The 25,951-nt window shown below is 46.3% G+C and overlaps 1 protein-coding gene and 1 long non-coding RNA gene across 2 annotated transcripts in view; both read right to left on the bottom strand.

The window, feature by feature from the left end:
* LOC149327392 (uncharacterized) overlaps window positions 1-10,446 on the bottom strand; it is an 89,279-nt gene extending 78,833 nt beyond the window's left edge. The window contains exon 1 of the mRNA XM_089562365.1: window positions 10,425-10,446. The gene's annotated coding sequence lies outside the window, so the exon portion shown is untranslated. The remainder of the gene's footprint in view (window positions 1-10,424) is intronic.
* Window positions 10,447-20,066: 9,620 nt separating this feature from the next.
* LOC149327391 (uncharacterized) lies at window positions 20,067-24,899 on the bottom strand. The gene is made up of 4 exons (XR_016286193.1): window positions 24,709-24,899; window positions 23,884-23,952; window positions 20,904-21,024; window positions 20,067-20,324 (listed from the first exon to the last, which is right to left on the bottom strand). It is a non-coding gene; the product is annotated as an uncharacterized LOC149327391 (long non-coding RNA).
* Between the last annotated feature and the right edge of the window lie 1,052 nt (window positions 24,900-25,951).

Below are 25,951 nucleotides of genomic sequence, written 5' to 3'. Positions count from 1 at the left end.
TGAATCACCAGCAGCCTCGAAAGGAAATTAGAAATTAATATATGCAGCGGAGCATTGAAGGTGCTAACAGAGTGCATCCTTTAAGGCCAGGAGGTGACCCCCACATGGATCACAAGAGATAAATAACTATTGAAATGCAGATAAACGACAGTCCATTTCGCAGGTACTTCCAGTTCGTGAATAGCTATTCATCATTACCCCGTGAAAGGAAAGTAGAAGGTGAACAAGAAAAATAAAAAATATAAATTTAGTAATGTTAAGAGCTTAATGCAGACCACGATGCAGTTTTAGCCGAAACTGGCTCAGAGAAGGGCATTTTCTCGTTACCTCAGTATTTTATGGCACATTATTTCCATTCGCCGCCAACAACTGGCGCTCTAGCGCCACTGCAAAAACTATGGGCAGTCTGAAGCGCCTCTTGTCGATGAAAAGTTACAGCGATTTAAGCATGTCAATATATCACCGTTAAGAAATCGCTGTCTCTTAATCACCTTTCAGTTTCATGTGCTTGAATTTATATTTGGTGATACAGTTGGAACGCCAATTTTGTTGGAGGTTTATCTCGCCAGTACACTTCCCGGGGCATAAAGTTGGAACAAAGGAAAAGCTTGAAATTAAAATCACTACAGCGCAGTGAGCAATGCAGCGGGGAATGCTAGGCGCAAGGTTGAGACAGCAGAAAGCAGTCTTTGTCAGGGAAACAACGGTAGGTTGTAGTTGCAATCAAGAAAAAAGAGAGGACACCGGTATTGCACCCATTACCAAAGCAAAATAGCAATTGCTCGTTTAGGGTAACAGAATGAATTCGAAGTGTTTGCAGACTAGCAGGAGGCGGTATACTTTAAGACTAGTGGAGGAGGCAAAAACTTGCTTGAATATGGTGGCCGCAACTGACACAAGACCGGGTTAATTCTACGAAAGAAATATGGGCGCACCCTTTGTTGTGTTCTGCTTGTAGCCACACAGATTGTGGTGGTGACTACAATGAAAGAACCTAACTGAACAAGTGGATGCGATACTTCAGATTTCTCATTCTAACAAAATAAATGAACCGGCAGGGCATGAGTCCGAAGCATTCAAGAGCAAATTCGAAGCAAAACCTTACAGTTTGCTAAGAATGAGATCCTTCGATGAAGTTTCATATTATGCAATTCAGCAATAAACAATATTGAGGAAATAATACACCCTCGGTCATTTGCGTTCCTCATCAGTACTGCAGTCTATGCGTGCATAAGCTGGACGCTGTTTCGAAATTCCGAAATGTGGAAAAAGATAGTTTTTTTTATATTTTATCCGCTTGTATCTCTATTTTCTCTGGTGTCCTGAAGTATCACTGCTAAGGTAAAAGCTTTAAAAATGCAATAAAAGTAAAAAAAAAGTTCTTAGAAAAAAGCTGCCGATGTGCACTGCGGAGAAACACTAGCAGATGCGCGTTTTTCTCCCTTACGGTTTGCTGCCTAGGCACTCAGATTGTGGAGCTGAGTTCTTCCCAATTATTTCTGCATATTGGGACACCGTTTATTTTCTTCCTCTCCTAAGACCACATTGCACTCTAAGGCATGCCTTGCTTTCATATTTGTGAATATCAAATAACTTGCGTGAAATTTACTTCTCTGGCAACGGGCACTACAAGAAAAAGTTCAGAACCTAAATTTGCGCTTTGAAAATTTTATTCTCAGAACATCCTGACCAGTAGCGCGCTAGTAGAATCGCAGTCGACATTGAACCAGCCTTCAGCCGCATTATTTTTGCTCAGAATTCTCTCGAGAAGTAATAGTGAAACATTGTCGGAGTAGTCATCGAATATTTTATAGAATGTTCAAGTATTTCATGCAAATATATTCCGCCTTGAGATTAGACAACACGACACAAGGCAATACGGGACAGGGAGAAGAGGAGAGCTGGTGCTCCTGACAGGTGCTGCGGCTTAGAAAACTAATCTCGTTACGAGAATACGAAGTGTCTTTTGAGCATTCGAAAACAAAATCTGAGGGCAATGCATCCGTAATCTCCAAAATTGATTCACGGTAGACGGAAGGCACACAAAGAAATACTACATGTGTGTCCTATGACTGACATGATAAAAACAGAAAAACATACGCTCATAAACCCACCCACCGAATGCCTAAAAATTAGTGTTCCTCTCAACCAGTTCACCTCATGCTGAACCTACGTACTGGTCGACCATATTTTGGGCCGCATCATCCGCTTTCGATCTATGTTCAGTTTTTGATTTTTGAATTTCTCTGTTTTATAATATAAAACAAGGCCAATGAAAAGCTAACATTTCTAGAGCAAGGTCTTCATTTCATCCAAAACAAACGCTAGAAGGATCACGTGTTGGCTTTTTGAAATATTGAAATTCAAAAAACTATATAAAACTTCGAAATTGGCAAACACAGGAGGGAAAATATGCAAACAAATACGGAACTGAAATCGTAATTCAGCGCTTTCTATTTTACTCTACGTACTGTCTATTTTACAACCTCTGGCAGAGGGCACGTCAGGTCCCCTTCGTTGTTTTTTTTCGTTATTTCAACGTTTTGTTTTCCCAACGAATCGTACCTTTTGATGTATTAAATTCAGGGGCCGCGAAGACAGTGCTAAAGCCCAGTAGGAGGAAGAATGTGGTGGTTGCCATATTCAGCCAGTGCTAAAACGCTGAAAAACAAAGGGCAGAAAAAGAATCGAAGAGAAATTCGTATAACACCTTGTCTCGGTGTCGTCAATACAGAGGGCTTATTTTTTCACCTCTCGTCACTTTTTTAAATGGCTACATAATTTCTTCAATACCACTTCCTGTTACGTCCAGTACGGTGCTAAAAGTTGCAGAATATCATTGTGGTGAGTGATCTTGGCATACGATCTTTTCACCAGTGTGTTTATTTGTCGACTCATATTGCGGCTGAAAATATTTCGGATTTTTCCCCGAGAGAATTTTGAATATAAAAAAGTTAGGTATTGTGAGATCGTTAGGTGGTGAGATCGTCAAAGCAAAATAAATAACTAAACTCTGTGTCTCATTCACTGGAAGTGAAGCTCATAAAAACGTTCTTCTTTTGAACATTGGTGCTAACAAAATTCAAAGACAGACGGTACGATACCATACTTTAGAGTCTCGAGCATTTCGCCAGCCGAAGTGAAGGATATCCCATTCTATCAAATGTGTTAGCACATATTTACGGACGGTACTGGGCAGCGAGATTATGGGCAGTGTCCCGAGCGCATACAACCTATGTTGGACCCGCCACACGTCTTCAAGCCTTCTTCTCCCAGCTACATGGGGTGCCTGAGAGACGCTTCAAGCGTCCGGACAACCTTCATGGCCACGCGTTCCACATAATAACGGCAAAGATGGCCCCAAGCGAGAGGCCGGATGCATACAAGGTGGCGTCAAGCACCTGTATATCATCCCCCTATAGTGCACATCTTACCTGAGGACGACGAAGGCAAAACGGTGCACGTGCCGAGGGGCTGTCTCGTGATCATGAAACGGAGCTGCCCGCACGTCTTGTAGTGCAGACATATCTTACCTATGCTGCAAAAGGCTCCACTCGAGAAATTCTTTCCTGCCTTTTGTGGCTCCCGAGAAGCTGAGAGCAATACAGCTCGCATTTTCTAAGAAAGCATTATTCGAGCATAGAGGCCTTCTCTATAAGAAGCTCTTTATAATTTACGAAGGCGTATCAGGTGGCTTTACGGTTATCTACAGATAGGAGCAAGAATTTCGCTCTGCACAGGCAATAAGATCTCCTTCACAGTCTATTAACTTTTGTTATGTAGTGAATGCGAATATTCCACAAATGTAGCTTGAAAAATAAAGTATTTAACCGCTGCAAATATGGCAACATTTTTTCTGTGGTTATTCTGGTAACAGTACCTTTTGCTGGGCTAGTTGGTGTGACGTTGTGTTCAGGAAAGTAAAAACAGCGCTAAACTCGACACAAACCACACAGAAACAAAGACGGACAGGACAGCGCCCGTCCTGTCCATCTTTCTGTGTGGTTTGTGTTGAATTTAGCGCTGTTTTTACTTTCCTGAACACAGTTATTCTAGTAAGTACATAATGCCGCACTTAGTTTAGACATCACTCTAGCGGCGCCCCCGTGCGGTCTGTCATCGACCTTTGTCGCGCGCCGGACTTCGTCCTCTTCTGCTCGGTGCTAGGGCCTGCGGGCTGCGCTCTGCCCAGTGTGCTCGCCAGGTACTCTTCTGCCAGGGATAGAACGTCCTACCGGCGTCCGTGACATTTTTGGTGGAGGTGCTGGGTACAATCTATGTACGAAGAGGACCCAGGAACCTCCATCGCTCAGCCACACCCTCTGGACAACACACCTGTCCACAACTCAAGCCGCCGCTTCAAAGGCTTAGCCCCCGAGTACAATCCCCTCACCGCGCCATCCCGCAAGATGACCTCTACGGTGGCCAGCCAGACCTTCCAGCAATCTGTGAGTTCGCCACCGCTGCTTCTTCATTCGCCTCGTACGCCCGCGTCATTTCATGGTGACAAGTTTGAGGATGTGGAGGACTGGTTGGACGGGTATGACAGGGTCGCTGAATTTAATCTGTGGGACGAGGACCGCAAGCTTCGGAACGTCTACTTTGCCCTCCAGGACGCCGCCAAGACGTGGTTCGAAAACCACGAGTCCGCCATCCACACCTTGCAAGACTTCCGGCGCCAGTTGCTGGATACGTTTAGCAGCAACGAACGGAGGGAGCGTGCTAAATTGGCCCTGCAATCGAGAGCGCAGCAGCCAAACGAGAGCGTGGCGATGTTCGTGGAGGATATGACCCGGCTTTTCAACCGCGCTGATCCTTCGAGTTCGGAAGCCAAGAAGGTGCGCCATTTGATGCGGGGTGTTAAGGAGCAATTGTTCGCTGGGCTCGTGCGCGATCCTCCGGCTACAGTCGCCGATTTTGCAAAGGAAGCGGCAGGCATGGAGCGCGCCCTGCAGCAGCGGTTTGCGCACTACGGCCGTTCGTCAAACATCACTGCTGTGGAGTGCCACATGCCGAGGCCCGGGGATGAGAACACCTCCCTCCGAGAGCTCATCAGGAGCATCGTTCGCGAAGAGCTGCAGAAGCTTCGCTCTGTGGAGCAGCCTCCTAGTGTCACCGCCATCTCGGAGGCTGTCCGTGACGAAATACGCCGCACGGTGCAGCCCACTCCACCTCCGCAACCGCAAGCGCCCTATGTGATGACATACAGCGAGGCATTACGAAGTCCTGCGCCACCACCGCCGGCGTTCTACTCTCCTGCCCCTACCGCGCCGTCCCACCGATTCCCGCATACGACAGCGCTGCCAGACGACCGCCCACCCGTCACGAAGGCAAACATGTGGCGAACGCCGAACAACAGGCCCCTGTGCTTCCACTGCGGCGAAGCAGGCCACATCCGTCGTCACTGCCCGTACCGCCGGATTGGCCTGCGCGGCTTTTCGTCAGACGCACCCCTGCCACGCTATGGTGAACGACCCTGCGCGATCGATCAGTACCTAGCGGCCAACGTCCCACCTGCACCCACTGCCCAACGTCAGTCCAGGTCACCGTCGCCTCGACGGTTTTCTTCACCAGCCCGGCAGTCCTACGTCCGGCAGTCCTCCAGCCCGCGCCGGGAAAACTGAGGACGGCGACCCCCGGAGGTAGGGCCGCCGTCACCGGCCATAATGGCGAACATCCTCCGCTCACCGACGTTAGCATGCGACCCGACCTCCGACCCCACGCCGCGACGACCTTTCGACGCCCAGAGACGCCTTCAATTGACGCCCCAATTGGACATTCTGAACGACCCTTTAGTCCGACGACTTTTCGACGAACGGAGACGCCTCCCCTTGACGCCCCAACCGGACCCCGAGAACGATCCCCTAGTCCGACCTCCCTCACACAGCGTTTTTCTGAAGGTGACTAAGCTTCGGCTGAAATCCCGGTCATCGTTGATGGCCGCCGCGTGACTGCTCTCGTAGATACCGGCGCCGATTTCTCCGTCATGAGTCGCGGTCTGACGCTTGTCCTGAGCAAGGTACTGACACCTTGGCCTGGAACGCACATCCGGACAGCTGGAGGCCATCTGCTGACACCGCTTGGCGTCTGCACCGCTAGAATGGAGATTCGTGGTGTCACCTTCCCTGCCTGCTTCGCTGTGTTGGCTCATTGCTCGAAGGACCTCATCCTCGGGTTAGATTTTCTTCGGGAACACGGTGCGATAATCAACCTGCGCGAACTTGTCGTGACGTTCTCACCTCAGTGTGCCATAGCCGACAGCAGCGAGCCCGACAGGCCTGTTTTTCGCGTGTGTGATGACAATGTCACGCTACCACCACGCTCCAGTTTGTTTATTACGGTGGAATGCTCCAACCCGCGCACTCCTCACGGGGTTGCGGAAGGTAACCTGTCGTTACTGCTGAGTCAACAAGTCTGCGTTGCGCGGGGTGTTACTTCCCTCCGCTGACTGCGAACGCAGCTTTTTCTTACGAACTTTAGCGCCGAATACCGCCACTTGCCGCAAGCAACCGATGAAATTAGTGACTCAGTCTCCCACTGCGCCTTGTCCCTCAACGATACCCATGCATCGACGCCTGACGCCCCCGTTATGACTGACGTGAACCCCGACCTAACCGCCGATCAGAAACACCGCCTCCACATGATCCTCGACTCTTTTCGTGACTGCTTTGCGACCAATTCTAAAGTTCGGCAAACATCGGTCGCTAAATACCGCATTGTAGTGGATGAAGGCGAGAGGCCTATACAACACCACCTCTATCGAGTGTCTGCGGAAGAACGGGAGGAGATTCGGAGGCAGGTTGAGGAAATGCTCCACGACGAGGTTATCCAGCCGTCAACAAGCCCGTGGGCTTCGCCCGTTGTGCTGGTCGCCAAGAAGGATGGCACTCTCGGATTCTGCGTCGACTATCGTCGCCTGAACAAGATTACTAAAAAGGACGTTTATCCGTTGCCCCGAATTGATGACTCGTTCGATCGCCAGCGTCATGCCCGATACTTTTCCTCTCTTGATCTACGCAGTGGGTACTGGCAGATCGAAGTCGATGAACGTGACCGTGAAAAGACCGCGTTCATAACCCCCGACGATTTGTACGAGTTCAAGGTGCTCCCCTTTGGCCTGTGTACCGCTCCTGCCACCTTTGAAAGAATGATGGACACTGTCCTGGTTGGCCTCAAATGGCAGTCGTGTCTCGTCTATCTTGATGATGGGGTTATTTTCCCTGCGACCTACGAAGAACATCTCAAACGCTTGAGTGCAGTATTGACGGCAATCCGATCAGCCGGTCTATCTCTAAAACCCGAAAAATGCCACTTCGCGTACCAACGGCTGAAGTTTTTGGGCCATGTTGTGACACCTGAGGGTGTCAGCCCCGACCCCGACAAGACGGCCGCTGTAGCTGCGTTCCCGACTCCCACTGATAAGCGATCTATGCGCCGGTTTCTTGGCCTCTGCGCATATTACAGACGCTTCGTGCAAGACTTCTCCAGGCTGGCTGAGCCTCTCAAACGGCTGACAAAAGACGATCAGCCTTTCGTCTGGGCACAGCAACAGCAGGACGTCTTCGAAAAGCTCCGCAAACGCCTACAAACAACGCCCATTCTTGCCCATTTTGACGAGGAGGCGGATACAGAACTTTACACAGATGCCAGCAACATTGGCCTTGGTGCAGTCCTCGTCCAGTGGCAAGATGGTGTTGAGCGCGTGATTGCTTACGGCAGCCGCACGCTGTCTCGGTCCGAGGCGAATTACTCAACCACTGAAAAGGAGTGCCTAGCTGTTGTGTGGTCGATAACGAAGTTCCGGCCCTACTTGTATGGTCGCCCGTTTCGGGTCGTGAGTGACCACCACTCACTGCGTTGGCTTGTCCCGTGCTCCTATCCCGTCCAGCTCTGATGACCTCGAAGATGACCCTCTATTTATTGGTGCTCTGACCACGTCCGCCCTGGCTCAACAACAGAGGGACCACACGGAATTGCGGCCACTCATTGATTATCTTGAGGGTACCGCCTCGTTACCGCCTCGTCTATTCGCGCGTGGCTTGTCGTCGTTTTGCTTGCGAGATGGCGTCCTCTACAAACGAAATTACGGCCCGACGGACTCTGGTTACCTGCTCGTGGTTCCAACGGCGCTCCGCACTGATGTTTTGCAGGCATGCCACGACGAGCTTCCTTCCGGCCACCTCGGATTTTCTCGAACGATGGCACGAGTTCGTCACGGTTATTACTGGCCCAGGCTTTCTGCGGCTGTCAAGCGTTATGTACGCATTTGCCGCGAGTGTCAACGTCGGAAGAAACCACCTTTCAAGCCGGCTGGCTTGCTCCAACCCATTGCTCCGCCGAGAATTCCTTTCCACCAAGTCGGCATGGACTTACTGGGCCCATTTCCCACGTCATCATTGGGTGACCGGTATATTGTGGTTGCCACCGACTACCTCACCCGGTATTGTGAGACGAAAGCCCTTCCCCGCGGCACTGCTGCTGAAATTGCTGACTTTTTCATCATCAGCATAGTTCTTCGCCATGGCGCCCCTTATGTTGTTTTAACTGACCGAGGCACAGCGTTCACGTCCACGCTTACTCTGGAAGTTATGCGGCTCAGTGGCACAAGTCATCGTAAGACCACAGCTTACCATCCTCAAACCAACGGCCTAACCGAGCAACTCAATAAGACTATCGCTGATATGATTTCTATGTACGTCGACGATGACCATAAGAACTGGGACGAAATCCTTCCGTATGTCACGTTTGCCTACAATACTGCCCTTCAAGAGACGACGGGGTTCACGTCATTTCGTTTGGTACACGGTCGTGAAGTCGTGACTATGTTGGACACGATGTTGTTGCCCGATATTGCACGCCCATCCGTTGCCGTCGCTGATGCATTCGTTCGCCATGCAGAGGCTTCCCGCCAGCTGGCTCGGCAACGAACCTGCTTGCGGCAAGAATTCGATGCTCACCGCTATAACCTCCGTCACCGCGAAGTCATTTTCCAGCCTCGCGATCAAGTGTGGGTTTGGAGCCCCATCCGTCTGCGCGGTCGCTCCGAGAAGCTTTTGCTCCGTTACTTCGGCCCCTACGAGGTACTCCGCAAACTCAGCGACGTTAGGTATGAAGTGCGCCCGCAAGGGAGTGTTCGTTCTTCCAGACGCCCGCCGACGTCCGAAATTGTGCACGTCGCAAGACTCAAGCCATACCATGCCCGCTAGGACAACTCTCACCACGTTCAGTGCCTGGTATTCTGTTAACAACCACACGTGGCTCCCCCTCACTTTCAGGCATCGAGTCGATGCCTTTCCAGAGGGGAGGGGCAATGCCGCACTTAGTTTAGACATCACTCTAGCGGCGCCCCCGTGCGGTCTGTCATCGACCTTTGTCGCGCGCCGGACTTCGTCCTCTTCTGCTCGGTGCTAGGGCCTGCTGGCTGCGCTCTGCCCAGTGTGCTCGCCAGGTACTGTTCTGCCAGGGATAGAACGTCCTACCGGCGTCCGTGACAATATGAACTGTCAACGGAAATTTTCGTCTTGCAATTGTTTGTTCATTGTGAAGCGTTGAAAAGGTTAATAATAAGAAGCGTTTTCCTGCGTTCGCAAAGAGATTAGTGATTTACGCCTGTTTTTGAAATCACAAACTGTATTAGAGACCTTCTGGCGTGACTATAGAGTCACGTCTGTCCAAAACAATTAACACTGAGTGAGAACAATATAAATGAGAAACGTGTTCTCATAACAAAGTTATTCATGACTGACTTGGTCGCAAATTAACAGATTTAGCGAATGGGTGCCTCATAAACATCCGCTGAGTAGAACGCACTACAGAAATTACTCATGCGAATGAGGCCAGAGGCCATAAACTGCAAGTCCGCTGTTCTATGGTGAATAATTCTAAAGATGAAATCTTTTCTCCAAAAAATAATTGCGCAAAATAATTGCCGCTTTCTTCCTGTAACAACATCCGACAAACTCTTTATTTAAAATGGGCGTTTAGCACGGTAATTTCGGTGGTGTATTAAGCACGCACCCCTGTAAAATTAACGCATTACTACTGTGGGTCGCTGCAACAACACGAGTCATCGTCCTAGGTTTGATGAGGGATCCTGTTACTCCCATTACTTTTTGATCAGTTCCTCACTGCCATATGTTTAAATGTTGTCTCTACAAATACGTATGTGCACTTTAGTGGCATTGGTAATACAACGGTTTCAGTTTCGCAAGTATTTGGACCATTCCTACAATCGCAGTTAAAGTTTCCTGTTACCAAAATGCTACGAAAGTTTGACACATTCGCCGCCATCACTTTCGCCGCCATCAAGGTCCTTTGAACTGAATTTTAAAACGTATTTCATCATGCAACATAAATCTTGATCACTACTATATGTTTAAGCTAGTTACTGAACAATGCTTTGAGAAACGGGAAATTGGCCTTACCGAAACTAGGCGTCGTCCGTAGCTTTGAACCTCGCTGCTGATTATCCAAACCCGGAGTGTGTTACAAAACATGCCGTCCATCTATATAGGCAAGAGGAACTTGCGCGTCGAGGCTTTCGGCAAGGACACAAACGCTGCGCTTATCATGTGCTTTCCTCAATCCAGCCCGGTCATTTTTCTCGTACACGATTGTGTTTTCTTCAAGCCTCACACTGATCGACCCATCAGGTCACCATTTATTGTGTCGTGAAGAAAAAATCAAAAACCAGGAAATTGCAAGCCGGCTCGTTTCTGTGACGACGTTTCTGTGACGCCCCTTCATATTTTTTTTCTTTGTGCAGTCTACATGGTTATGCCAAGTCCAAAGGGGCCACAAGAAACAAGATGAAGCACAAAAATTCGTAAAGCAGGATGTATATTCGCTTCTATAAAAAGGAAGAAGCGCAAATGACCAAGTAACTTGTACTCATTGGCGGTGGTTACAACTTTATTGCCACAAAAGAGAAAGGATATGTTGGGGGTGGGGCGAATCCGGTGGCCTCCAGTCGGGACGACCCGTTCAGCTCGCGTGACGAAGGCCAGCCGAGTTGTTTTTCTTGTACTGGCCAAGAGCTTGCTCCGTCCCTCCGCCGAGGGAGCCGGCAAGAGTGCCGTCGGAGGGGGTTTGCTAGCGCATTTCCATAATATATGGTCTTGGGTGGCGTAAGTCCAATCCTCGCAGTGAGGGCATGCTGGGTCGTATTCACCGTTTGTAATTAAACATAATCGGTACGGGGCTAAGAATGGCCTGTATTTCTAAGAATCTGAGTGTCGTCGCTTGCTCCCAGCCCGGGTCCGGGTGAGGAATGGGTTATATGCATCTTAGCTCGCGATAAAAATTTGTAATCTCCTCGTACGAGTGAGGCGCCTCGGCGGGCGCGTCATTGGACCGCGAAGTTTTTCCAGAAGAAACGGGTCTTAAATGAGCGCCACATACAAAAGATGAAAGATACAGCGAAACACTTCGGCGAAGAAAGCAGTGGATATAGAGGAACAGAGTTTGTTGAATCGCCTTGGAACTTTGACGTTAACCTTGATGGGGTTATCAGCGACCTCCTGGACAATAAAGACGATTTCATCCCCACTATAGGAACATGCTTTGGCTAGTACTGCGGGTACATTTCGTAGTCTTTACAGTTTATTCCAGGATGTAGTGTGTTTCGTATTTCTCTGAAGTAGCTTCTGTTCTTGTCCGTCGGCGAGGACGCATGAGCTCCAGCCAATAGCGCAATAGCAACTTCTGTGAAACCTATAACGATATTTGCAGTAGGACTAATATGTTGCTTTCTTTATCCTTTCCCACATTCCAGTCGATTGTTTCGTATTTTTTCTTCCAATCTAGTTCTCATAGTGTTCACGGATCAACGGAAAATTCGTTCTGTTCACTGTATATTTTACGAGATTTTTTAAACACTACGTGCTTGAACGGTGCCATAATCTCTTTAGTGTTGACAAGAGATCGGGTGAAGTTATACCAAGAAAAAACATTTAAAAAACAGCAGTTTGTTAACCCTGGGCCACAGTCCGCGGCATCCTGTTCTAGTCTGCTAGACAACGACACCCGTAAACGCCATCAAATTTTTAATATCTTTTATTAAACATGCCAGGTATCAAAACGCTGGCACTTATCTATTTTTCTCCTTGTTAGCTTCTTGTTTAGGTGACGAGAAAAGGTGCATCTATCAACTGCTTTTCTGAATTGAATGCCGTTTCATCGCTGAAACCTGACCTGGATTGACCTTGTCAGCTTAAATAAAATAAATATTGCCTCGACTGGATTTCATACCCACCGCGGCGCGAACAGATCATCTTCGCTGGCCACATCACTAGAGTACTGTGTTACCGCCGTAGCCGATCGCGTCCCGGGCTAAAATGCACTCCACTCTCGCGCTGTCCAATGCACATCGCCGTCTTCATGAATCTTGGCCGACGTTTAAGCTTCGCTTGATGAGTAGAACGCGATAGCGAAGTTAATTATTCCATCCAGTGAACCACCAGAGCTCACACACTGCATATCTCATTTACGTCTCTCGACAGTCACGCGGCTCAGTCATTGGAGATGCTCAAATGGTATTTTACACATCGATGTATGACACATACACCCGCACCGATTAGTTCAAGTGCAATGAACCATCACAACATTCACCTTTATTTCGCATAATTACCTAATCCCTGATTATCAGAATCATCATTTATCATGTAAGCATCGCACATATCCCTAACACACTCCACAAATTTAAAGGTCAGAACACTATCACTAGGTCGACCTCTAATTAGCTTGAATCAACAAGCCTTCGTGGCCGGTCGGCAGCGTGCCGGTCTCATGAACAGAAAGTCGTTGGTTCAATTCCCACGCAAACCTATATAGACCAGTTTTAAATTATATGTTCTTTTCAACTCAATTACTTTTCTCCAGTACACCACTATAGGAGCCTCCATGAGAAATATGACGCCAACGCGGAAATGTATTCACCTGTTCGTGAAATTAATTGCTTGCTTCCATTTGGATTTATCGCTCGGGGCTAACGACACAGACGTCGAAAAAGACGAAGGGTTTTCTGCGACACCTGGTGCTTAATGAAATCGCATTAAAATAAGCCGGTGATGTCGAAATCGGAATAATACGATTGACACGGGTGTCGCAGTTGTCGCAGTCAGTGCAGCTATGGCTGGTGGGGAAGGCAGACAGCGATGTTGATTTCTCGGTGGCCACGGCAATGTAGCTGTGAGATAAGGAAGCCCGCCTAATGTTTCCCCATGGCTTCGATTTGCCGACGTTTCGGGTGCTGCCATTGTCGTTAACTTGGTCTAGCGTCCCTCATCGAAGAAAGAACTCGAGAGCTTTCCCTCCCGCATCACACACCACGTTCGTGCCTTCTCAGTGTGGGTACGTGAAAACCACGCCTTCGTTTTCTTAGTTTCATATATGTTTAGTATGGCAGCGGCAAGGAACGGCGCCGCAAAGATTTTTTTTTTTCTGACGCGGGTAACATTGTGTGCGTGAGAAGATATTTCGCCGAAGGCTACAAAGTCCGCGATAATTTTACTCAGTACCGGGACAAACCCGTCACACGCATCCACAGGCGGTCAAGTGGCGATTCCTGAAAATCATTCCTTTCGTCGTGGGGTTGCGTCGCTTTCAGTTACGAGACTATTCAAGCGTACGGTAGCGCTGCGCAGATAAGACTTGTAGAGGTATCCCCGTGAGGCACAGCGTCCATAACTGTACACATGACTTTTCAAATTCTTCGTTAGAGCATCCTGCCATACATTCGCAAATTAAATAATGATTGCAGTTCTTTTTCTTTTTAAGGTTAGCAGATTCTCGGCGTGGATGAACAGTACCAGGACGCATACTCGTAGATGACGACACAAGATATATTTACAACATATACATTCGGAAAATAAAATAGCAAGCAACAAACTGAGTTTACAAAAAAAAAATTTCGAGTCACTTTGCTCACGTACCTACAAATTTAATAGAACCCTAAGCATAGCCGTGTTACATGCTTAGCATGGAACCTCAGCCCAGACTGCATTGGTGTGCACTGGCATATGATCATTTCCTTGGCGTCTTTAAAGCCTTGAATAAAAAAAAATGAGGAGGTCATTTTCAAAGCCGTCAGTTCACACATGCCCATTTTTCTTAGTGTAAAATTTATCGCATGTTACAAAAATACCCGTCAAACTATATCAAAACAGAACGCAGTAAATCGATTCTGCAAAGGTCCATTAAGTAGAGCATCGTTACGTCGACGAAAACTCTGCTTCAGCAGCTTGAAATAACTACGCGTAGCAAGAACAGCGCCCTCGTGTTTTCAATTCTCCCGCTGCCGGCTCGCCCAGACAGCGGGAAATGATCACCGCAATCCACTGAGGTCCCACTCTCTTCTGGTCTCCATACATATCTGGAAGGCGAAGTAGGGACTCCATCCCACCCTTGCACTTGCAGCCACACCACTGAGGCTCCGCTACGACTCCGTAGCAAAGTGGGTCGTGTACATAACGCAGACTCGACGAAAACTGGTCCCACTGCGACTGTATAGGAGCAACGTAGGCTCCGTTCCAAGCTTCCGCGCTCTGGATGGCCTTAAAGGAGTATAGACACCCAATTTTGGTGGCATGTTTTCTTCTCTACATTGATGCGGAAGACACTGCAGTGCATTAATCACCTAGTGGCATTCGCTTGCAGCTCGAAATAATTTATAATAGAATTTTCCGTCAAACTCTTTCGGTTTCGGCTGCAACAGCCGAACGATGGCTGTGACGTCAAAGCGAGATTATAGGTCACGTGGAAAAACTGCGATATAATCGCTGCTTCATCGTTTTAATTCACTGCAATACTTAAGCCAGCCTTCCTCAAGAACCGGAATGACGACGTACGTAGAAGTGCCGACCATATTGCAGTTTTTATGCTGCACATGACATATGCCCTCTCTTTGACGTCACAGCTATAGCTCGGCTGTTGAAACCCAAGCTGACACAGCACCGGAAAAAAAATCGATTTTAACTTATTTAGCGGTAGCAGCAGGATACCACGCTGTAATACGTGTATAATTATGCATTAAGCCTCATTACAAAGAAGAAAACACGTACCGAAAAGTTAGATGTCTAAACTCCTTTAAGAGACGCCATATTAGACTGTTTAGAAAATTCAGCGCCACCTGGTATGCGGCGCAATAATCGCAGTGTGTCCGTACTGCGCTTGGTACGAACTGTACCACGTTTAGCACGTTGTCCGGCAGCATTTTCGTGCTTTTCTGCCCTTTGTCCCTTGTCACTCTCTGCGCCAAGCAAGAGACGCGATGACGAGCTTTCTGCAGGAATAAGCGACGCGTGCGGAAACAAGACGCGTGTATTCTCGCAAAGAGGGCCTGAAATAAATGCATGCTTCTATATTAAAAAGCCTCGGACAGTGTAAACTGTTCCCGGCAGATAAGCAACGTAAATATACTCTCCCAGAATGCGATCAATGCAGGATGTTAGCTTCGGGAACATATTGCGGTAGATAATAATCAATTTCAAGGTGACAAAGAGGAGGAAGCACTCATAAAACTAACGAACGCTGCAAGAAATGTTGTACACAGTTAAAATCCTTGCAAGGAAATCTGATCGCCTGTGCCCCGGGTGCAGGCGGACTAGAAAAAAAAAAGGCATGAACAGTACAAACCTTACCGCAGCTCGCGGCAACGTTAATTGGGATGAATTCATAGGAAAGGGTTTTTGTGGGAAATTCTGCTCAGAAAGTTATATTTTCTGCAAATATTTTGCAAAGAAAACAGAGTGAATCCAAGGTTACACATCAGAACTATGTACAATAAAAGGTTTTATTCGCACAAACCCGTGAGTTGTTCCATAATGGGATAGCACGAGAATAAGAATGGGGTGGAGCGCATATGGCAGGTTATCTGAGATCATGAATGACAGTTTTCCAATATCCCTCAAGAGAAAAGTATACAACAGGTGTATCTTACCGGTACTCACCTATGGCGCAGAAACGTGGAGGCTAACAACGCTCGCTGCGTTGCTTAAGGACAACGCAGCGAGCTATGGAAAGAAAAAATGATAGGTGTAAAGTTAAGAGATCGGAAGCGGGCGGAGTGGATGAGAGAACAAACGCGCGTTAATGATATCCTAGTTGAAATCAAGAGGAAGAAGTGGGCTTGGGCAGGGCATGTAATGCGAAGGCAAGATAACCGCTGGTCCTTAAGGGTAACGGAGTGGATTCCAAGAGAAGGCAGGCGTAGCAGGGGGTGGCAGAAAATTAGGCGGGCGGATGAGATCAAGAAATTTGCGGGAATATGGTGGCCGCGGCTGGCGAAGGACAGGGTTAATTGGTGAGACACAGGAGAGGCCTTTGCTCTGCAGTGGGCGTAGTCAAGCTGATGATCATGATGACATATTAATTAGGTAAATGTTCCATTCACACCTTAGTACATCTTGTTAGCCTTCCGTGCTCACCATATTTCGCGAGCACTTTTTGGCTTTTTTGGCCACGACGGGCCACGACTGGCCACGACGGGAGTAAGAGGAAGAAAATGGATGGGGTTTTTTTAGAAAAGAGGCTTTCTTGCGAGTGTTATGAGATGACTTCAGAATGGCGCCCAATCTGTTGGTGAGCAGATCCTGCCAGAAGGCTGTGAGCACTTCTGGCATGACTACCCTCAAGGCTTCGAAAACGCCCCTTGCAACATCGCCGGCGTCATGCACGTACTATCGGGGACAAAAGTAGTATACTCCACGCGGCGGGAGCCGGAGCAACGGAAAACTGCGTTCCTACACCATCTAGAGGCGGTATCTGGGATCGAGACAGCCAGTGCGTAACCTTTATTATCAGCAGGCATGTCGCTTGGCTCGTTTCGATGTTTCGTGCTTTAGCTCGCTAAAATGCCACAGTTTTCTCCATGTACACTTGTTTCGGTCCTCTGTGATGCACCAGCTTCACTCGATTGTTAACGTCGGAATCATCCACCTTTGAGAGAAATATTGAAATTTTATTTAGGGCAAGCGAACGAAGGTTAATTCACAATGACCAAGCCAAGCACACTACGGCAACGTGAATGCCGGCACTTGCAGCATTAGTGTTCATGCCGTACACTTCTCTTCGAATAGCAGCAAATATTAGCAATGTTTACATGAAATGTTCCCACACAGCGTTAAAATACGACTCGCAGTAAGGATCACTAAAGTCACACTTTTGTATTGCCCATAATTTTCGCTGAATGCCGTTTCTAGAACCGCAATATTCGCAATATATTTTTGGTGAATTATATTGTCGAGGAAAAACTGCGTCATGCGCAAAATGCTCCGCCTTGTAAATGCCCATGCTCATATCTCCAAAAATCTTTTGCTTTCTAACAAAGACAACAAAGAAAGGTGTTTGGGTGGTTCCACACATACACCCAATTGTCAGCACACATTAAGTATTTCGTCTTTGCCGAGCAATGCCAAAAATTTATGTTGCTTTTCAAAGAGAGCCTTGACAAACGTTAGAGGATGTACAAGCACGCACAGAAAAACGCGCACAGACACACAACCACTCGTCCCATCTTAATCACTGAGGAAAGGCTACGATGCTTAGTTTACACAGTCAGTAAGCCAAATGTATAAGAAGCTGAGCGGAAAGTAGCAAAAAACAGAAAACCCCAAATAAGGGAGACTCGCTCGGAGCACTGCAACCAGAGAAAAAGCGCGGCAGAGCCAAAGCTAGGGGTCGGATTTTGCACTTCAAGGTAATGCCACACGCTATTCCTACGATAAGCAATCATCAGCGAAGGAAAACATGCGCTAAAAAAAACCACACGCATAATATCTAAAATTAATGTTTCTGTCAAGCAGTGCAAGTCATGCCGTACTACCGGTACTACTGCCGATCGACAATGATTTAGATGACATCTCCTGCTTGTCGTGTTGCTGTTTGGTGACCATTATTGATATCTCGCTTTCATAATGACCTCCTAATTATCCGGTCATTATACCCTAGTTATAGCCTGATACAGAATAGCATAACGCATCTCAATAGATACGAGTATAGTAGCGAGAGCCTTATATAATACAAAGCCAATGAAAAACATTTTAGAGCGCAGCTCTTTGGCGTCCGTTCCTGGGTTTCGCGTCGGCGTCGGCGTCGGCGTCGGCGTCGGCCTCGTAACCAGCTCCGCCCCCAATGTCACGCTTTTCAATTGGTCGAAATGCTCGTGACGTCACAGTGCGCGAATTTCAAATGGGGCCAATTGTACTTTGGCTAGTAACCATGCAACCAATCAAAGGGATCGTATAGTGATGCTGCAACTAAGTTGGACTGAGTTTAGTTAATTGCTTAATTAATCAATTAGCCTAATTAATATAGAGGAGAATGAAGAGGTCAGAAGAAAAGAAAAGAAAAGAAAGACGCGCGCCGCACCGACAACAGCGTCCGCGGAAGGAGACGCTGCTGAAAAAAACAGATAAGTACGAAGCCGCGTTCCCTCCACCACCACGCACTTCCCCACTCAGTAAGACGTTGCTCGTTTCATATACGTTGTGTCGAACATCCTAGACAGTTCCAACAATTGACAGGTTAATGACAGAACACGATGGATAGAAATACAATAATATAAATATGAAATAGCCTAATTAACCTTTCTAGTTAGACCGCATAAATCAATAAAACCGAGAACGAAATTGGTCGAGTTGGGGAATCGAGCCAGGGTCTCCGGAGTGCGATACGACCACTCTAGCCACTCCGTAATGCCAGCTGAATGGTTTGGAATGAACAAAGGCGCGTCTAGCTAATACGGCGTCTTCGTTCACTCCCATCTTCCCCCTTTCCCTTACGGCGAGGTGCAGGTGTCCACCCAGATATGCGAGAGAGATACATTTCCTTTCCTCAAAAAATAAATTTACCGTCCAGCAAGGCGTACAGCCGAATTGGCGATGGCGTTCTGTGGACTCCCTGGCAGCGTTGCAAGACGCTGTCGCGTTCCACTCTTACAGGCGAAGCTTAACATGTTAACCACACATCAGTAACACACGCAGACAGCCAATGGACGCGTCATTCGCTGGCAGCACTTGATTCATCATTCACAACCACATTCTTAACGTACGCTCCCTTGCCGCACATGCCAACGACGTACACCACGATCACATTCTGCGCCATTCCTCTGTACTTTGCTTTGCTGAAACCTGGATGGATCCCGAAGAGCCTCTCGAAATCATAGATTTCCTATACTGCTGTGGTGCTCGCAGAGACCACAACAGAGCGGCGGGAGTCGCTATCTACTTGCGCACAGGTCTCTCTGCAATACCAGTCGAAATGTTTGGCACGTCACATGAAGTTGGCGAACTGTGCGCCGCAAAGTTGCCCAACGGCTTGCTGGTAGTAGCTGCCTACTTCGCCCCTACCGCACTCACGAAAGACGTCGTGCACTTCCTGCAACTCGCATTAACCGTCCATTGATGCACACCGATGTTAGTAGTGGGAGACTTTAATGTTGACATAAAGACAAACAGCAATTTCCTAACACTTATGCGGGAGAACATCCCGTTCCTCTCGCTCGTAACGCGTCCCACGGCTGTGACAACCTCGCGAGGCACTTGTATAGATCTCGTCTTTGAGAATCAAGCATTGGTGTACCAAGTCGAACATATATCAGTCTATTTCTGCGACCACAAAGCTTCCTTCATGACTGTCAAGAACTGTTAGTGGAGTCTTTGTTAAAGGAATACGTGTGAAAAATAAAAAAAAATTCTGTGATAGCGCATACATGTGTTTCTCGATTTCTTTGCCTCAATCTATCGAAAAGGTGAAACAGCTTATTTGCTGCGCTCAAATTTCGCATTAGGAAGTAACGTAATCGTCGGTAATTTTTTTTTTTACATCAAGGACGTCATTTCTTCCCGAGTAAACGCTATAATGATGACGTTGCAGCCAAATATATCACAATTAAAACATGTATATACGAATCCGAAATTGCAAAGCATCAGGAAAAATTGGCGTATATTTGTTGTTGTTGCTAGCCTTGCAAAAGATGTCACATACCCGCACTGAGGGATCGGCCAATAATCGGGAGATCAAGTGCGCAACTATAAACGTAAATCAGCTTTTTTTTGTGAGGTCAGTTGCAATGCACTTTCTACTTCACCACTTCTGGCATAGGGCCCGTGGGGCCCCTTCCGCGTTTTATTTTGCCACTTTGACGGCCCATCAGCGTCAACACTACAGAAGGATTTACACTGGCAATCCTTCACTCACTAAGCCGTTTGCTTTTCCAATACATTGTACCTTTCTGACGGATTGAATTCAGGAGACGCAAGGACCCTGCTTAAGCCCAGCAGGAGGAAGGCTGTGGTGGTTGCCATATTCAGTCAATGATGTAAAACCTAAAAATTAAAAGATCAAAAAGCAGGCAAGATAAATTCATATAACACCTACACTGTAAAAACATGTATGTTTAAAATAACCGAAAAGATCTCGCAGCTTTCTTCATAGAAGATTTCTGAGAAGTCCTGTTTCCTCAAACTTTTCTGTGATTAGGCAGAAGCATTCTTTCATCGTACAAAAACCTTGTGTGAAAAAAGATTAAGAGCTTCAATGCCTGTTGTCCATGTACATTTTTTTTAATTTCATGCCATGAACGAATGCACATAACTCAAAAGAAACACGTCAGTTAGCTTTTCTAATAACGGGATCTATCAGGGCTTACCTAAGTCGCCTGTGCACACTTTGCTGAGGCATCGTAGTGTTACTTTACCTTCTCTTCATAAAATATCTTCCTTGAGTGACACAACGACACGAGTGGAAAGAATCGTTCCATCACTACGAAACACCATTAAAAGTGATCGAATAAAAATAACAAATGGTATCAAAATGGTTAGGTCTATTTATGACTTATTAGAATGCCGTTGGTAGTCATTCTCAGCAAGCACGACATTAAAATGCAGCTTAAAAGCGTACTCAACTATATCAATATATAGTGAGGCGAGCTTTCGCACGAGATGGAAGCGCTTCTTTCCTCTTCTTTTCTGTTCTTTCTTCTGTCCTGTTTTAGTACGCCGGGCTTCATTCATTTCAGCGGTGATCCTGAAAAAGAAAATTTTGGCTTTGCATATAAGCCATCATTTCCTTTATATAGCTTTTATTTTTATCCAAGGTAATAGATTGAAATAACCATGCTCATGTCCCTCTGAAACATTGCAATCCGAAGTAGTGTAAGGTGGAAACACGAAATTCTTGAGCGCAAAAAGTGGCAGTGACAGTGATACCTTTCTAAGGACGATTATCGACAATGTATCGAATAATGCCGATCTATACTCATCATTCGTGCTACCAGTCTCATCAACCCGAAAACAGAGAAAAATTAAAGAAAAGCAACATTAAAGCGCAGTACAGTAAAAGCGCGACTACACATATCTCCCTGAGAACAGCGTCCGAAAGCATACACCCATCATGAAAGACGCTGCGTCCACGCTCTCGACGCACTCGTATACGGCGACGCCATGAGTATTGCATTCTCTGCCACGCAGAAAATTATTGCGTCACAATAGTCCCTTTAAGAGTACCTTTTTCTGGGCTAGTTGATGTGACATTGTGTTCAGGAAAGTAAAAACAGCGCTAAATTCTACACAAACCACACAGAAAGACGTACAGGATAGGCGCTGTCCTGTCCGTCTTTCTGTCCTGTTTGTGTAGAATTTAGCGCTGTTTTTACTTTCCTGAGCACAATAGTCCCTTTTTAATTGCTTGCCTTCAATAAATCGAACCTCAGAACAGTGAACATTGTTAAAAATATTTTCATTAAACTAAAACGTGTGCATAGTCCTTTTTATCTTATATCTACTAGTACGAGTGACGTGGCCGGTGAATAAACAGAAATTTTCTTTTTTTAGCAAAACAAGAACTGCGTTTTCGCCAGGCTGCAGAAATTTTCTTTCCGGCAACAGAAACTCTCTAAAATGACTGTGATTTAACAGCATTTTTACAGTGTAGTTTCCGCGTGGTCCATGCAGACTGTCTTACTTTTCCATCTGTTTTCTTTTCTAATTTAGGCTGGCAGCTACTAAAAAACCGCTTCCTGTCCCGTTGAGTACGGGGCTAAAACTTCCTACAATAATTTGGGGGTGAGCTACGTTGGCAGACGTTTCCGCCAGTGTGTTTATTCATTCACTGGCAGTGCAGCTCACGTATATGCCGAGTACGGTTTAGTGGCGTGTTTACGTTTTGTTTGAAGAAGAGAGAAAGAATTATGTTAGGAGTCAAGCTTTTGCGGTAGTGAGAGCGAATAATTTAGACGGATTTAGTCACCAGTTGCGGCAATTAAGCCGTTCTCCACTGGCTCAAAAACAAGAGAAATAGAACAGCACACAGTGGTGATCTCCACTCCTTCCGTGGCTATTCGTTATAAAGCAGTTTATTGTTAACATCTTGCCCCACCTTGCGTACATTTTAATGTACTTTCGAGGTCAAAATTTTACATGACAGTCAGTTGCAAAAAGGGTAAAATTTGGGTTAGCCACTGGATTTATCCGGCAAACAAAACCTGCAGATGTGCTTCAGTGCGATAACTTTACAGCGCTCTTGGCACATTTAGCCCACCTGCACAGAATACATAGAAACTGCGTTTTCCAACAAAATGTTATTTGTCTGCTATAGCATTTATTCGAAAAAAATCAAACTGCGGCCTAAGCTCTGTTGGAAGGTAAAGTTAAATAAGTAAATAAGTGTTGTCACTCAGGTTTGTAAGAGCCACACAGCACCTGTGGAGCTCTGAGAAGGCATGCTATTTTGCTTATATATCTACATGAGGTTTTCGCGCCGAGCGACCAAATAGCTACCGTTTCAAGCGCTCGAAGACCAACTTATATTAACTGCTGATTTAACGATGCATTCTGCCATGAATACATCTACCTAAATACATGTTACGAGAATTTCACACATGCTTCTCTAGGACCCGTTGGGGAAAGCATCGACCTTGCGGAGAACTGCTTTTGGACTCATAGCTGAAATTTTTTTTAATATATAAATAGAGACAGCAAGACCTAATTAATGCAGTTGCATGAATGCAAGACCTATTGTAGAAGCCAAACTTACCCTCGCGTTTGAATAGGATAGACTTCCATTAACAGATTTTATGCATAAAATAGTAGTGCGTTCTATCGCGCATGTTTTCTTGCCCAACTACCTTCTAGTACATGTTCCTTGCACTTGACGTCAACCCTTCATGAACAGCCACACAAATGATCTCATTGAGAAAACGTGTAATCGTAATATCAGACCGCAGCACCGCTTCTCTGCTTTCCAAGGAGGATATCCACTCGTGGCCAACTCCGTTTATATGGAGAATGGAGCCGTTCATTCGGCTAAGTCGATTGTATAAGATTACAATTTAGCCTTTACTTTCCAGTGTTCCGAAAGTAGTGCATATGTAACTAAACTTTTCATTCATCCTCAAAATGTACGCTTCTTCAAAATTCCTGTTTACAAACACTCTGCGATGATTGTGGAAAGCATCGCAAATGTAATTTTTAATGTCCATAAATGTTAGACTGAATTATTACTTATAAACACACATATTGCCACAAATCCTCTTACTGTTTCTTCACACTTAGTCACCAGCACGGTGCTTTATTATTTTTTAGATGTGACCAGACATCTCGATTGATCCCATGCACAGGAAACTGCTTCCGCATTGTTCCAAATTACAGCAGTTGCTTTGGTGCTTTGGACGATAGTAGGATTTTGTACATAGTAAAGCGAATGTTCCAAAAGTGAAACTAAAAAAAAATGCTTAGCCGTTGTAAATGTGGCGAGATTTTTGTCGCGCTTACTATAAGATGCATATCTGAATTGGCAATAGAAATTTTTTTCTCTGAAGCACTGCTTCGATGTGCGGCGTTTGAAAAGCTAAGAATCAGAAGCGCGTCCTTGTGTTGATATAATTACCTGATTTGCCACTGCTATAACAATCAAGAACTGAATTGGAGACTTCGGGCGTACCACATGAATGTCCTTCTGTCAAAAATAAGTAACACTGATTCAGAGCAATATAACTAAAAAACGTGTGCTCATAGCAATGTTATTCCTAATTAACTTGCTCACAAATTGATTTAGAGTGCGGTTGCCGGATCCCCTCACTAGAACGCACTACAAAAGTTATTCATGCGAATAAAGGTAGTGGCCAGAAAGTGCAAATAGGTCGTACAATGCTGAGCAGCGAATGATAAAATCTATTTTCGGTCAATAAATGACTGCGCATGATATATGCCGCCTTTGTTGTTGAATAACACCCAAAAACGACTTTTTTTTTTGCAAAAAGTCCTTCTACAACGTAATATTAGTGACTCAGCAAGCACGTTAGTGACTCACTAAGCACGCGCCCCTATAAAATTAAGGTGTTACACCCGAGTGCCGGCCCATCCTGCACGAAACATCGCCCTAAGTTTGATAAAAAATCCTCTTGCTACAATTACTTCTCGTTCAGGTCCTCACGTCATAAAACTACTTGTGGGCACCACAAATACCTATATGCCCTTTAGGGTCAGCATTTATGCCACGAATTCAATTGGATCACTCCTACCACTAAAGCTAAAAGATCGTAATGGAAAAGTGTTCAAGAAGATCGACATACTTTTTCTGCTGCCGGGATAGGTTTACGGTGTACTGAATACTCATTAAAATTATCAGGTCATTCACCATACATATTGGTTAATCCCAATTATTTAAACAACTTAATGAACAACGTTTTAAAAAACTGGAAATTCCACTTACCAGAACAAGGCGGCGTCCGCAACTTCCAACCTCTCAGCAGTTTCTGCACTCCGGTAAGGTGCCTACCAAACACGCGGACCATCCATACAGGCGACAGGAAGTTCCTTACCTAGCACCTTCGGCGAGGACACAAACCCCGTGCCTTCGTACAGGGTGTTTCAAACATACAAGGCAACTGGGAGCGCATGACCGCCGAGTGGCCGAGTTTCCAGAGCTCCTCCCGAAAGGGCAGCAGTATAGCGCAGGACGGAAAGCAGGACGGAAAGAGCAGCAGTATAGCGCATGCGCAGAAAGAGCAGAGTGTTTTCCTTACTGCACATGCGACGCTTCTGTTGCCGATTCTCGTCGGCTGTCGGCGGCAGCGCTTCCCAAAGAGCGGAGGCCACGCACTCCCAGTTGCCATCCACTTGCGCAACACTGTAACTTCCTCGGTTTTACCTGTAATGTTTTCTCGGCCCCGATGGTGTTTTCTTCAATCTTCAGGCCTCTTCCGCTCATCGAGAAGAAAGAAATAAAAATGTTATAAATCGCGAGCCGGCCCACTTCTGCGCACCGAGGAGCGAACGTTCATTGGTGCAGCGTAAAATAATAACAAAAAAAGTTCTCCAACAGAGGAGCACGGCGGGTCGAGTAACCGGAAAGTAAGGGGCTTACACGCACCTAGACTTCTTTTCTTGGTGAAATCTACTTGCAATGACGCGAATAGAAATAAAAAAGGTGACGCACAGTATATCGGAAAACATGGTGGTTTCTCGCTGCCATAAAAAGCAACAGGCGGAAAGGACTCAAAAACTCGCGGTCATCACACCTTGGGCTTTTAGAGGAAGAAACGTCCCTTAAATGAGAGCAATGGGCATCAGATGAGTGATGCATCGTAAAGCTTTCAAGAAAACTGGTGTCGATGCAGAGGAACAAAGTGCTGAACGTCGTTGAAATAGGAGGCGTTTACCTTATGCTGCATATCTGCGATCCCATGAGTAAGAAAGACGATTTCATCTTAATTACATCAACATGCTTTCGGTGGCTTTGCGCATAGGTTTTCGAACCTTCATAGCACTTTCCAGGAAGTGCTGCTTTTCATAGTAGCCTGGAGCAATCTTGTTTGATGTGCATCGACTGGGACACAAGTCGGTCTGCCGCACGAGGAATTGCAAATAAAGAGACCTAATTTTCTCATATATGAGCGGACAGCATCTCATACACTTGGCATGAAAGACACTTCAATATGCGTAGCAATTTCTCA

The sequence above is a fragment of the Amblyomma mixtum genome, chromosome 10, assembly GCF_055824585.1.
Source record: "Amblyomma mixtum isolate Tamu chromosome 10, ASM5582458v1, whole genome shotgun sequence".
NCBI classification, from domain to species: domain Eukaryota; kingdom Metazoa; phylum Arthropoda; class Arachnida; order Ixodida; family Ixodidae; genus Amblyomma; species Amblyomma mixtum.
This window is presented reverse-complemented; position numbering and strand designations above follow the sequence as displayed.